The following is a 14,715-nucleotide window of genomic DNA, read 5'->3' on the forward strand; positions in this document are numbered from 1 at the left end:
AACACAATCTCTGGGAGTTCCTATGTTGTAGGTTCTGCAGTGTTCAGAAAGCCTTGTATTCTTAAATTCTCCCATGCCTTCTTGTTCTTACAATCTTTTTTCCCCCAAGCTTATTTATTTATTCACATTACATCCGAAACGAGCACCTTCCTTCCCTCCTCCCAGTCCCACCATCCTATTGTCTTCCCTCTTTCCCTCCTCCACTTCTCAGAAAAAGGGGAGCCCCCCCCACCTGGTTTCAACCCACCCCAGCATATTGAGTTGCATCAGGACTAAGACCATTCTCCTCCGCTGAGGCCAGGCCAGGCAGCCCCACTAGGGTACAGTGATCCAAATTCAGGCAATGGTGTCCATGTCACAGACAGGCCCCACTCCACTTGTCCGTTACATATGTGTAGGAGGCCTAGGTCCAGTCCATGCATGCTCTTTGGTAGGCGGTTCAGTCTCCATAAGCCCCCATGGGCCTAGGTTAGTTGACTCTGGTTTTTTTGCTCTTGTGGAGTTCTTGTCCCCTCTGTGTCTTTCTATCCTTCCCCACACACTTCCACAAGACTCCCCTAATGTTTGGTTGTGAGTCTCAGCACCTGTTTAAATCAGATGCTGGGTGGAGCTTCTCAAAGAATAGTTATGCTAGGCTCCTGTCTGCAAGCATAGCAGAGCATCTTCAATTGTGTCAAGGGTTGGCTCTCTCGCATCGGGTGGGTCTCAGGTTGGGCCAGTCATTGGTTGCCCATTCCCTAAACCTCAGCTTCATCTTGATCCCTGCACTTCTTCTAGGCACAGTAAATTTTGGGTCGAAGGTTTTGTGGGTGGGTTGGTGTCCCCGCCCCCCCTCCACTAGGGGTCCTGGCTAGATAGAAGGTGGCCTCCTCAGTCTCCATGCCCCACCCAGCTCTTATAATCTTAAGCCTCCTCATCCTCAGGGATCCCTGAGACCTGAGGGGAGAGAATTGAGAGACATCCCATTTAGGACTGAGTGCTCCAAGGTCTCTTAATCTCTGGACGTTGGCTGTATTTGTTCCCTTCTACTGCAGAAGGAAGCTTCTCTAATGAAGGCTGGGCAACGCGCTTGTATATAAGTGCAGAGCAGAATGCCGCCAGGAGCTTTCTACTGCCATGCTACTTTAGGAGAACACTAGTATTGGGTTTTCCCCTCGATCCCTGGCCTATCTAGGGCCAGGTTCTTCCACAACCTCAGCAGTGTTGGGGACAGTTTCCCTCTCATGGAGTGGCCCTAAAAACCAATCAGGTATTGGTTGGAGTTGCACTGATCTTGCAGGCAGGTCATCACTGTAGACCGAAGGTTTTGTAGCTGGGTCGGTGTTCACCTTTCTCCTTTGGTAGTGATCAGAGCACTTCCCAGTATCATGAACACTAGTCCATATGGGCGAAGCCTCTGTGTAGGCAGCATCTCGGAGTCTGTGTTCAGTGAGTTGTGTAGGTCGTCTTCAGAAAGAGGGCCTTACTCTGAGTTTGTGGAGAGCAACCTATACACTTGGCAACAGTGTGGGTTAACATCAGAGCTCTTTGGCCAACAACTTGATTAGACAACCCATTTCTGCTATCGGAAGGGTCCGTTGGTGCCAAGAGATGTCCAACTGGGGCTGTTTCGCCAGTGTTCTCGTGATTTCATTAAGACTGCATCATAGATGTACATATTTTTGGAAGCTTCTACTGTATTAGGTTTTTATACAACCCCTCAAATACTCCTTGCTTAATATGTGCGACTCCACGCGGCCCTCCCACTCATCCCTTCGTACACACATAACTGTACTCTGTAACGGCTTCCTAGGGGCATCAGTTCTGCTCCCCAGTAGTCCCTCTCTCCATACCTAACCTCTGCATGCTTCCGGAAGAATGAACAGAAAACATCCACCAGTGAGGAAACACACGCCCTATTTGCCTTTCTGAGTCTAGGTCACCACACTCATGATGATACGTACTTCAATTTATGCATTAAATTCATGATTTCATTTTTTGAAAAACTAAGTAATATTCTTTTGTGTAAAGGTCCCACAACTGTCTTCACAGGTGTCATCCAATAGATTATGTTTAATTAGGCTGTTTCCAATTAACATTATAAAAAAAACTCTGGAAGAATACAGCTTTCTTTGAGAACAGGCTGAAACCTGCAATATTGGGGTCACCCGGTCCAGGCCTCCTCCCACAACTCTACTGGACTAAAACCCCACAGGAGAACCAAGCAGGCCTGCTCCTCCACCCCGCCCCCCATGACAAGTACACACAGGCAATGCCCTGAGACCAGACTTTAGGCCACGCTGAGATTTGAGTGAGAGAAGCAGCTGTAAAGGCTCCCCCTACATGACTATCTGTGCTCCCTACATGAAGGGCCTTGTCTGGAAACATTTCACACACACACACACACACACACACACACACACACACCTGAGCCTGGAGTCTGATGGAAAGCTAATGGGGCCACTGAAAACCATGGTCTTCCTGCCTGTGGACCCAGGTCTGTGCCTTTGTGTATCTTGCCGTCTGGGTTCTGGAGGACCAACCGCAGCAGAGGCGCACCCCTCCCCCCAGCCCCAGGGACTGGAGACATCCACAACATTGCTGCAGAGCCAGACCAACCAGGCTTTAATGGCCAGGGCTGGGCACAAATGCAACTTGGAGCTCTCTCAGGAGATTCAAATGGACCAAAGGGCACCTGCTACTTGCTCTATTCCAGGCTGGCCTTGAACTCAGATCTGTTTGCCCCTGTCTCCTGGATTAAAGGCATGTTTGTATTCCAGCCGGATCACATAGACCTAGGAGATCTTTGGATGGGATCTCTTGCCAGAACAGCCATGTTCTAAATTAACATTCTGTGTGTGTGTGTGTGTGTGTGTGTGTGTGTGTGGTTTTTTTTTTTTTGAGACAGGGTCTCTCTGTGTTAGCCTTGGTTGCCCTGGACTCGCTTTGTAGACCAGGCTGGTCTCGAACTCACAACGATCCTCCTGCCTCTGCCTCCCAAGTGCTGGGAGTAAAGGTATGTGCCACCATGCCTGGCTTCTAAATTAACATTCTTTACAGATGTCCAGTTGATCAAGGCTGGGCTGTCCTGTCGAACTTGTCTTCTTGTGGCCACACCTCCTTCTTCTCTTTCCTCCTGTGACAAGCAGAATAACCATCACTCTGTTTTGTAACACGAGTTCTGAGGAAGTCAAACTTCATATGGAAGCCAGTGGGACCTGAAGGGTGACCTTGAACTGATATTGAAGCCTCTACCTCCAGAACTGCTGGGGTTAGCTGGTATATGTACTTTTAATATCGGACCACTTTATATACTTTCATATGTTCACAAAATCACTCAAAGAGAAACTTGAGCTTGTAACCACACATGTTCCAAGAGCATAAATATAAAGGAGAAAAAAGCAGAAGTCCCCTGTTGACTTTATCCCCTTTAATTCTTCTCTCTTTTCCCTCCTCCCTCTCTCTCTCTCTTTAATGAATAACTGCTATTGTAAGTTTAGTGTACATTTGGATTTTTGTATGTATATTTACTATATCATAGTTTTTAGAAAGCCTATACATAAGATACTTTACATATGATTATGCTGTTGACTTATTTTTCTAGGGCTTTCTGGATGTCAGCCTGCCTAGCCCCAGGTTCACTGAGAGACCCTATCTCATAGAATTAAGCTGAGAGAGATACAACAGGGTACCAATGTTTTCCTTTGACTCCAGTACACTTGCACAGAGGCATCCCCACATTGTGCCTACCGCAGACACACAAACTAATTAATTAACACGAACCCTCAGCTGGGCATGGTGGTACATGCTTTTAATCCTAGCACTCAGGGAGGCAGAGGCAGGTGGATCTCTGTAACTCCGAGGCTAGCCTGGTGTACAAAATAAGTCCTGGACAGCCAAGGCTACACAGAGAAACCTTGTCTTGAGAAACAGCCGCAACAGAACAAAGCAAAAACCAACAACCAAACAGCAACAACAAAACAAAACAAAACAAAAACCCTCTTCAGAATTTCTGCTTTGAACTACTTGATAACTGAGGCAGCTGTGTGGATCTTAGTGGTTGAATCCAAACACAAAGAACAAATAAGCTTATTTGACACTAGGGAGAATGACCCCAGAAGCCCTTGTATTCCTACTATGTACCGTTAAGTACAAGCCTTACACGCCCCGTGGTCTCTAGTGAGTTCTTTCTCACATCCTCCTTAGCAAGGCCTCTCTTCACCACTGCTATTGCTTTTTATTTTCTCCATGGTACAGTGCAGGTCATTAAGTAGCCTCTTGTTCATCTATTCTCATATATACTAAAGTGTATATATGGTTTTTTCACTGTGTTTTCATTATTCACTAATGTACTCCAGAGACGAGAACAATGACTGCCTTGTTGAATGAATCAATGAATAAAACTTTCCTCTCAGTTTCCGGGTGATTGCATCTTCTTGCATGCTGGTCCAGTGTTCTGCCACGGAGGTATCTGGCCCAGGTGCTATCTGATATTCTGAATACTGTGGCCTGGATTTGTTCCCCTGAAGCCATGTACTGGAAACATAATCACCAAATGCAACAGAGCTGGGAGGTGGGGTCCGCTGTGGGTGACGAGCTCACAGGCAGTGCGCTGTGGGAGCAGATTCCTTTGGTGCCTTTTAGGCTCTGTCTCCCCTTCCTGCTCCATTACCCTCCCTTTAAACCAATGGGACGATACAGCAAGAGAGCCTTTACCAGAGTCTGGTCCCTCAGCCTTGAACTTCTCGGCCTCCAGAACCACGTGTTAATAAGGAATTCCCCGAGTCCGTGGGATTCTGTCACAGCAACCTGGGGAAGGCCTTCTGAATCTCAAGAGTCCCATTAAAAACCTACTTGTTATTTTTCCTTGAACCCTTGCCAAATTTATCTAAAATTCTTAAATGCTTTAGAAAAGATCAGAATCTAAATCCAGTTGGAATTTGGTGTAAGGTAAACACCTAACTTAATTTCTTCCTATCTCGGGGTCAGTTATTCCAATGTCATTTCTTTAACAAATGGCTGGAAATGCTGCCAGTGCCACTAACTCCCACACACGCCTACATCCGCTGCCAGCCTCTCTTCTGTGGCCTTATCCCATTTGTGTTTTTCCTGCCTCAACAGTATGCACTTATTTACTGTAGCTTTATAGAATATTGTGACACAGAGAAAGCTCAATTTTCTCTTAATAATTTATTTCAATATTTTCTTGGCTGTTGTGCTTTTTGTCTTCCAGAAGGACTATAGACTTCCACATACCATAGGGTGTTGGGAGAATTCCACTGTCTATGTAGATTACTTGGGTAAGGTTTGACATCTGTGTTATATTGAGACCTCTCCAGTTACAGCTTCTTGTTTGTTTAGATAACAGACCGCTCCTATAGCATATGGCCTTTTATTTTTTATTTTATTTTATTTTGTTTTTTTGAGACAGGGTTTCTCTGTGTAACAGCCCTGGTTGTCCTGGACTCACTTATAGATCAGGCTGGCCTCGAGCTCACAGAGATCTGGCTGCCTCTGCCTCCTGAGTGCTAGGATTAAAGGCTTGTGCAACCACACTCGGCCCCTATAAAGTCTTTTACTGCACTAGAGCCTAGACTACTTTTTTCCCCCTTCATATCACTATTATTTGGTGAGAATTTTCTATTATATTTGAAGCCAATTTTGAAAATGTGTTTTTTAAGCGGGCGTGGTGGCTCACGCCTATAATCCCAGCACTCGGGAGGTAGAGGCAGGTGGATCGCTGTGAGTTCGAGGCCAGCCTGGTCTACAAAGCGGGTCCAGGACAGCCAAGGCTACACAGAGAGACCCTGTATCGAAAAACTAAAAAAAAAAAAAGTGTCCTGGAAAATCACACATTTTATTAATTGGTATTTAGCCAAATGCTGCTACCCCCTTTCTTTTCTTCCTCTCCTTTCCTTCTTTATCCTCTCTCTCTGTTAGAATCTTATGTAGCCCAGGCTGACCTCAAAATCACTCTACATAGCTGAGGATGGCCTGAATAGTCCTGCTTCCTCTTCCCAGATGCTGGAATTACAGGTGTGTGACCAACGCCCAGTTACGTGGTCCTGAGGCTCACACTCAGGGTTTCCTGCCACTGAGCTATCCCCCAACCTAAATCCAACCTCTTCTTGTTTTCTTTTGTGATTATCTGTGTGTTTATACTCATGGACTCCTCCCCCATTTCTAGTTTCTGTCTTTTATCAGGATGCTTGGTTGAGAACAACAGGAAGTCATGGTTAAAATTAAACAATAAGGAAATCGATTATCTCTCATAACAAAAAGTCCAGAGACAGAGCGTCGTCTCCTTATATCAAGATTCTGAGTCCTTGGTTTTTTTTTTTTTCCTCCCTTTTTTTCTTTCTTTGAAATCCTCTGGCTACTGCCCTTAGGCTAGCAGGAACACACAGCAATGCATAATGTCATATCCTGGTATCTAGAAAAAAAGGGACTACTTACTTTTTTGATGTTCCCCCTGAGAGCCAGGAAAATGTTCTCAGAAGCCCTTGGTAATGCTCCTGTCATATTGTACTGATCAGGACAGATCATTCTTCAAGCACTGATGTAAAAGTAGACTAAGATGACCATCGCATTTATAACTTAATCCTTTCAAAGTACAGTGAGTGCTGAGACGGAAACACCTGGTCAGTGTGTCTTTGTCCACCCTAGAAGCCTTGCTAAAGGTGGGCCTGTGTAGAGGAACGTTCATTCAGAACATGGCTGCTCTGGCAAGAGATCATACCTAAAGGTCTTCTAGGTCTATGTGATCCTGCAGGAATACAAACACACCTTTAATCCAGGAGACAGGGGCAAACAGATCTGAGTTCAAGGCTGGCCTGGCATAGAACAAGTATCAGGTAAAGAAAAGCTTAGGTCCAGGCATGGTGGTACATGCCTTTAGCCCTAAACTAAGGTAAAGTTAGTTTGTAGAAGGAAGCACTCAGGTTTGGAAGTGATGTCTAATTGAGTGGCAGAAAAAGTGACGAATCAGAGAAGATTTGGCAGAATAGGATACAACCAACTCTCAAGAGAAGAGAGAGGAAAGGGAAGCTACTGAAGAGGCGGTGTTACCAGGACAGTAACAGAGAGATAGGTTGCAGAGAGAGAACTCAAGGAAATACGGAACGTGCCAGAAAATGAGAAGAAGCCAGAAGATTGGAGCAGATTGCTGAGTTAGTTTGAGTCCAAGCAGGGCAATTCCAGGCCAAGGGAGAAGCCAGATTGAACAAGTCAGCTGGGAGAAGAGTTAAGCCAGAACAGCTGAGTTGAATCAGCCATCTCAGAGCTCAGAAAGAACAAGAAAGGGTGAGCTTATTAAGCAGTAAGTCTCAGAGGCTGAAAACATTCTAGGCCTAGGTTAGATTGTATGGAGGCTGGAAGCTTCCAGGACTAGGCCCAGGTTAGCAGAAGGAGGCAGTAAGCATCCCAGACAACAATTGAGCCAGGAGAATAAAAGTTATTTTACATGTCTGTTTTTTTGTTGTGATAACTTTGATTTATTAATCAAATATTTCGCTTTTTGCTTGTTTTCAAGCACTCTAGTTTCTACTTTATTTAGAGTTATATGTTATATTACCTATTTCTAAATTTATTGTTTTTAAACAAACCAAGAGGCAGGTGGATCCCTGTGAGTTCGAGGCCAGCCTGGTTTACAAAGTGAGTCCAGGACAGCCAAGATAGCATAGAGAAACCCTGTCTCAAAAAACCAAAAAAAAAAAAAAAAGGACTGTAATTTTTCCTCTATGATAGTCTGACCATAAGTATTTGATTTAAATATGCATGTCTTTAAAAATAATTTACAAGAATTATAACAATAATACATTCTCTCTGCATAATTTATAATTTTAGTTTTATTTCTTCTTTTTTTAAGCTTTATTTTTATTTGTGTGTGGGGGTGTTGTCAACTTGACAGCAGCCAGGGTCATCTGGGAAGAGGGAGCTGAGAACATGCTTTCATTAGATTGCCTGCAGGCATTTTCTTGATTAATGATTGAGGTGGGAGGGCCTAGCCTACTGCAGGCTGTGCCACCACAGGCAGATGGCACATGTAAGGAAGCAGGCTGACCAAGGCGTGGGGAGCAAACAGTAAAAAGCTCTCCTCTGCGGCCTCTGCCTCAGTTCCTGCCTTGAGATGCTGCCCTGCTCTCTCTTCACGAGGGACTGTAAACTGTAATGGACTCTTTCTTTTCTAAGTTGCTTTCAGTCAGGTTATTTTATGACAATTATCGAAAGTAAACCAGTCAGGTGTGGTGGTGCACACTTGTGATCCCAGCATTCTGGGAGGCAGAGGCAGGCAGATCTCTGTGAGTTCGAGGCCAACCTGGTCTACAAAATGAGTCCAGGACAGCGGTGGTGGCTACACAGAGAAACCTTGTCTCAACAAAACAAAACAAAACACACTCAAAACAAAAAAACAAAAAGCAAGCAAACAAACATGTGCACACGCGTGCGCACGCACACACACACACACACACACACACACACACACACACACACACACAATCTGAAGAATGAAATGCTCTAAAACCAGAACTTAGCTGGGCATGGTAGTGAAAGCCTGTAATCCCAGCACTCTGGGAGGCAGAGGCAGGCAGATCTCTGTGAGTTTGAAGCCAACCTGGTCTACAAAGTGAGTCCAGGGCAGCCAAGGCTACACAGAGACCCTGTCTCAAAAAACAAACAAACAAACAAAAATGAAAGAGAGAGAAAGAGAGAAAGAAAGAAAGCCAAGATTCTGTGTGCATGTGTGTGCATGTGTGTGTGTGTGTGTGTGTATGTGTGCATGCGCACTCGAGAGCGCACATACATGCAGTATGCACAGAGGCTGGAGCTGGAGTTACAGATGTGAGCTGCTGGGAATTGAACTCAGGTCTTCTGAAAGATCATCAGGTATTCACAACAGCTGAACCATCTCTCCAGATCTTTTCCTCTCTTCTTAACTGAAGCTAAGCATTTTCTGTGTTGGTTTGGACACTCTTTCTTATTGTCTACTTTCACTGCACAGTGGCCAGCAAGCACGGCCTGTCTGACTTCTCTTCATGAATATCTGTAGGTGCATGTGTGAAGACAAGGCTGTCAGTTGACAAAGCGATCATATTTTGCGGTACTCCCACTTAATTTGAGTTGCATCACAGCACAGGCACATCACAAGGCAGTTTGACTTCCTTCTTTCCCCACATCCTCTCAGTCCTGTACCCCATATGGAACCATCTTCAACTCTTTTAACTGTGTCTTCTGAGAACTCACTTCTATATTTCCAAGAAATACCCTGTATTGCTATTCTTTGAGGGTCTATTTCCCCCATGTTAATATCACCCACTTGGTTTCCTGCTGTAGGTCGTGGGGACCGTTCTTGTCCCATTGTGCTTACCTGCTTCCCACTTTCTCACCAAACGCTATCATTGCCTGTCACACTTGATGGTCACTGATTATTCCAGAGACACTTGTCTGATTACATTTCCTTTCTTGAACAATCTACTCTCTGCTCCCCACCGCCCCCCCCTCCCCCCCAGACAATCAAGGTTTCTTTTTTGTCACTTTCTTAGTTGAATGCATGTCTATTATTAGCTTTTTCCTAATACTGCAAAGGGAACACTGCAAAGAAACTTAATATTGTTTTCTGTCTGGTAAGATGTACAGGGTACTTACTGCTTCTTTTTCTTCAACACAATGTCCCTCCTCAACACTAATTTGCATGTTTCATCTCTAAGGGCTCTTGCTTAGCGTGTCCCTGGGACTTCTCGACATTGGCACTAAAGTCCTTTTATCCCGAATCCTGACGTCTATCTTGGTTTATATTCTTGCGAGGCTAAAGTATGTTTTCCAGGGGCAGTGTAGGAAAAGGTGCATGGGAGGTATAGGAAATACCATTGATGTCTACCTCACAGGCATGGCGCTTCTCTGAAGTCACCTGCGGCTCCTGGCTGGTTCACATTTTACTGAGAGTTAAGCTATGGTAGGAAACATTAGTCACCTGCAAACTGTCACTCTGGGTAGAAAGATCCTTAAGAATTTAATTTCTCTTATGCAGACTTTACAACTTCCCCCTCCCCCCAGATGGCTCCTGTGAGACAATAGCCAGGCTGCCCTAGAACTCACTCTATAGACCAGGCTGCCCTAAAACTCACTCTGTAGACCAGGCTGGCCTCAAAGGCATGCTAATCCTCCTGTTTTAGCCTGTCAAGTGCTGCCACGTGCCACTGTGTCTGATTGCTTTGGAATTTTTTCTTGTGTTCTCTTTGTCTGATTTCTATCTCTATATTTGAATAATTTTTAGTATTAACTAACATTATTTTCCTACTTCTGATTTTTTTTTAAAGAGTCAGGGTCTTACTATATTGTCCAAAACAGAGTGGTAGTAGCTGCCCCACAGGCACAGTCTCATTACTGGGACTATGTAGGCAGACATTGTAGCCCCTGTCCAGTGGCCTCAGGAGATCCGCCTGTCACTGACTTCCAAGTATCTGGCACTATATATGTGCACTAACAAACCTGATTGTGTGTGTGTGTGTGTGTGCACATGCTCATGCCCATGTGCCATGTGGATATCAGAGGACAACCTCGGGTATTAGTCCTCACCTCCCATCTGGTTTGAAACAAGGTCTCTTGATGTTACTGCTGCATTCGTCAGGCTAGCAGGCCACCAAGGTTTTGGCAATTTCTATCTCAAGCCCCCTTCTCCAGTAGGTGTGCCCTGGGATTACAGGTGTCTGTGCCACTGTGCCTGGCTTTTACATAGGTTCTGGGAATCTGGGCTCCAGGCTTCGGGCTCTTACAGCTAGTGACTTACTCACTTAGCCATCTCCTTAGCCCCAGAAATGATTTCTCTTCTATGTTGAGGTTTTCAACCTTAACATGCCATAATATTTGGATAAAATATTTTAACAGCAATAAGCAAAGTAATGAACACACTGCACTAGTCAAGAAAATTACAATCCTTAACTTTAAAGATGCAAACTTCAAAGCTAGGTGTGGTGACATATTTGTAAGCTCGGCACTTAGGAGATGGAAGCAGGTCATCCTCATCTACGTAGGAAGCTTGGGCTACGTGAGGCCCTTAAAAATAAACAAAAACATTTTAAGATGCAAATTTCATCACTAATACAAAAGGAGTTACTGAAAAGATATCTCACTTTTTTTCTAATCAACATGGGTATTATCCATCTGTAGCATAACTGTCGCTCAAGAATATGATTTGGGAGCACTGAAGAGATGGCTTAGTGGTTAAGAGTACTGTCTGCTCTTCCAAAGGACCTGGGTTCAATTCCCAGCACCCACAAAGCAGCTCACAACTGTCTGTAACTCCAGTTCCAGGTGATCTGACACCCTCACACCAATGCACATGAAAATAAATAAATAATTTGTTAAAAGAATATGATTTGGTGATGTATTAAAGAGTTTTATATGAGCCAGGCGTGGTGGTGCACACCTGTAATCCCAGTGCTCGGGAGGCAGAGGCAAGCAGATCACTGTGAGTTCGAGGCCAGCCTGGTCTACAAAGCAAGTCCAGGACAGCCAGGGCTACACAGAGAAACCCTGTCTTGAAAAACAAAACGGAAAAAAGGAGTTTTATATGAATTGTTGACCTTGTTTTCTTAGGTAAAGATATGGGCTCAGCACAAAACACTTGATTCAACACCACTACCGCCACCACCGCATTCACCACAGAGGGGAAAAAAGAACCTTGTATAAATATTTGTAACTGTTTACCAACTTTCTTTGTTAATATCAATCTGCCTTTTGAACTAAAATAGTGCTAAGAAGGCCTAGTGAGACTCCTTTAAGAAATGTCATGTGCTAAAAATTTGTTTAAAACATATTTTATTATTTTGTGTGTATGGATATTTTGCCGACATACATATCTATCTGTACACTGTGTGCATGGAGACCAGGAGAAGACATCAGAGACCTTGGAACTGGAGCTACAGACAGTTTTGAGCCACTACTTAGGTACTGGAAATCAAAGCCAAGTCCGCTGGAAGAAGAGCCAGCGTTCTTAACTTCTGAGCCATCTCTCCAAACACCAAGAAAAATTATCTTAAAGGATGTGGTTTATTTGGTTATCTTTTCTTTTCTTGTTTTTGTTTTGTTTTGTTTTTTGGTTTTTCAAGACAGGGTTTCTCTGTGTAGCCCTGGCTGTCCTGGACTCGGCTTTGTAGACCAGGCTGGCCTCGAACTTACAGAGATCCGCCTGCCTCTGCCTCCCAAGTGCTGGGATTAAAGGTGTGCGCCACCATGTCTAGGTTATTTGGTTATCTTATTTCAGAATTTGGTGGCTAGGCAATAGTGCTGTAGCTGGTATCTCTGTATTAGCATGCAGAATAAGTACCTGTAACACTGCCCTGTCAGTCTTGAATCAGAAGCGTATCACAGACACTTTTACTTCCTTGGCTATGCACGTTGGAGGCAAGAAGCCAGTGGGTTCCATACTCTACCTACTTGTTTCCAGGATCTTATGGCCATCAGGGAAAGAATCCAGAGACAGGACAAAGTAAGGAACTGAGAGAAAGCCTTACTGTAGAGCGAAAATACACACTCCAGAGGCGTTTCATGTGTTTCTCAAAGAGTGTCATTGCTGGGGCTTTGCACAGATTGTCTTATTTATAAACTTTAACGGAAGGAAGGCCTTGTTCATGAGGTAAGGTGTGCATGGAGTATGGGGACGTCTACTCAAGGAGTAGAATGGAATTTTCCTAAGAATAGCATTGCTCAGCCATGGCTGGCATGGAACTCACTGTGTAGACCAGGCTGGCCTCAAACCTGGAGATGCACCTGCCTCTCCCTTCTGAGTGCTGGAATTAAAGGCATGCTCTTCTGTTCTTATTTGAGGGTTTTGGATTGACATGGTGCCTGATGCAACGATGGGGACATGAGACTTTGCACCACAGAGAACATGAGGGGAAGACACCACAGTGAAGCAATGACAGCTGTGGTTGTCTTCGTATGTCCCGTTGGTTCCTACCAACTTGGGATGGTCTTGTTTCTTCCCTGTTTGGGTGGTCACATGATGTGTGCTGTAACACAGTCCTGTGGTTGCATCAATCTCTAGCAACTACACAGTTTGCTTTTTTTTTTTTTTTTTTTTTTTTAGTCCAAGACAGACTCACACTGTAACCAGGCTAGCCTGGTGTTCAGAGTCATAATCTTGCCTTAACCTCCAGAGTCCTGGGATTACAGGTGGGAGCCACCACACCTGGTACCTTTTTGTACCCTACACATTCTAGCCGATTTCATTTCCTCCAGATATTCTGTTTCAACAATTATTTCAATTCATTAACACATTAAGTGAGAAAATCCGTGGTGGCTGAGAACTAAAGCCTGGGTCCTACGCCGGCAATCTCAAGCAAAGCTACAAAGGAAGCAAAGATAACCCTTCATGTTTAGCTCTAGCTAGACAGAGCCCACCTGCCTGCCTCTAGCCTGTACCATGCAGAATGACCAAATTTGCCGAGTCACCACGGGATGCCCATGGGAAGACCGACATGAATGTGGGTAGCACATTCCATGGGCTGCAGTCCTGACCATGGGATTGCAACCAGGGCCTTGTACTTGCTGAGAATGTATCCTACCACAGAGTCACACCCCAGCCCCAGGCATATAAATTTAAAAGCAAACTATGGCCAGCCGTGGTATTGTAAGCCACCTTTAACTCTCACTTCATAGTAAGAGCATCAGAGTAGTGAAAATGAGGCAGTTTATTTTACGACCTGACTGAGTGCAGAGACCACTTAAGCTCTAAATGTGTGACCCTTTCTATATTTTTGAGTAATCAGGAGGCCCAGTCTTAGGTGTCATTCAGGTCATATCTTTCCATCTGTCACTCATTGCTCCCCTCATCCACCAAACCCTGTGTGACTTCATCTGAATGTTTCACATCCTGTTTGCTTTAAAGCTTGTCACATACATGACCTCTCAGACAGGCCTAGATGTTGATAGTTTTCTACTCTTCACTTGTAGTTTGTGTGGATGTGGGGAAGAGTAGCAAGACTTGTAGGCATTGGCAAGGGTCTAGGGTTTCCTAGTTATTTATATCTTGACCTAAGTTGGTTTGAGGAACTTTTGAAAATGAACCATCAGATTTTATTTCCAAAAGAAAAAAAAAAAAGCAAAGAAAAAAACCCAGACATTTATCTACAAGTCATGAATACGATGACAGAAACATCAACACATGTGCGTCTTTTCACAATAAATTCACAAATGTGGTGGGTTTGTTCGCAACAATTTGCCAAGTAGTTCCTCTTTCCTTGACAGCTGCCTATACAGATGCAAGTTCTTTTGTTCTAATCTTAATTACTAATATTAACACTCAGATCACTCACACATTACACATCACACTGTGAATCCATAATCTATCTTCTATCTATCTATTATCTATCATCTGTCTATATTTATCATCTATCTAGCTATATCTATCTGTATGTATGTATTAAATCTATCTATCTATCTATCTATCTATCTATCTATCTATCTATCTATCTATCATCTGTCCACCTACCTACCTGTCTAATCTGTCTGTTTGTAGGTTACAGGATGGTTGCAAAGAGTTAAGTGGCTCCTTAAAAATTTTCAGAGCAAACCTGAGAGGCTGAAGCTGGGACACTGATGAGTATATAAAGTCTCTTCAGGAATAAGGCTGAGGGTCTGCTGGGAACACTGTGCCCACTATTGCTGTAGAGTCAGGACGCAAGGTCAGAGCTGAGCTTCAGAAACAACGTGTTGGACCATGGAAGCTATAGAAGC

This window comes from Acomys minous (assembly GCF_964271855.1).
Source record: "Acomys minous genome assembly, chromosome: 1".
In the NCBI taxonomy this organism is placed as follows: domain Eukaryota; kingdom Metazoa; phylum Chordata; class Mammalia; order Rodentia; family Muridae; genus Acomys; species Acomys minous.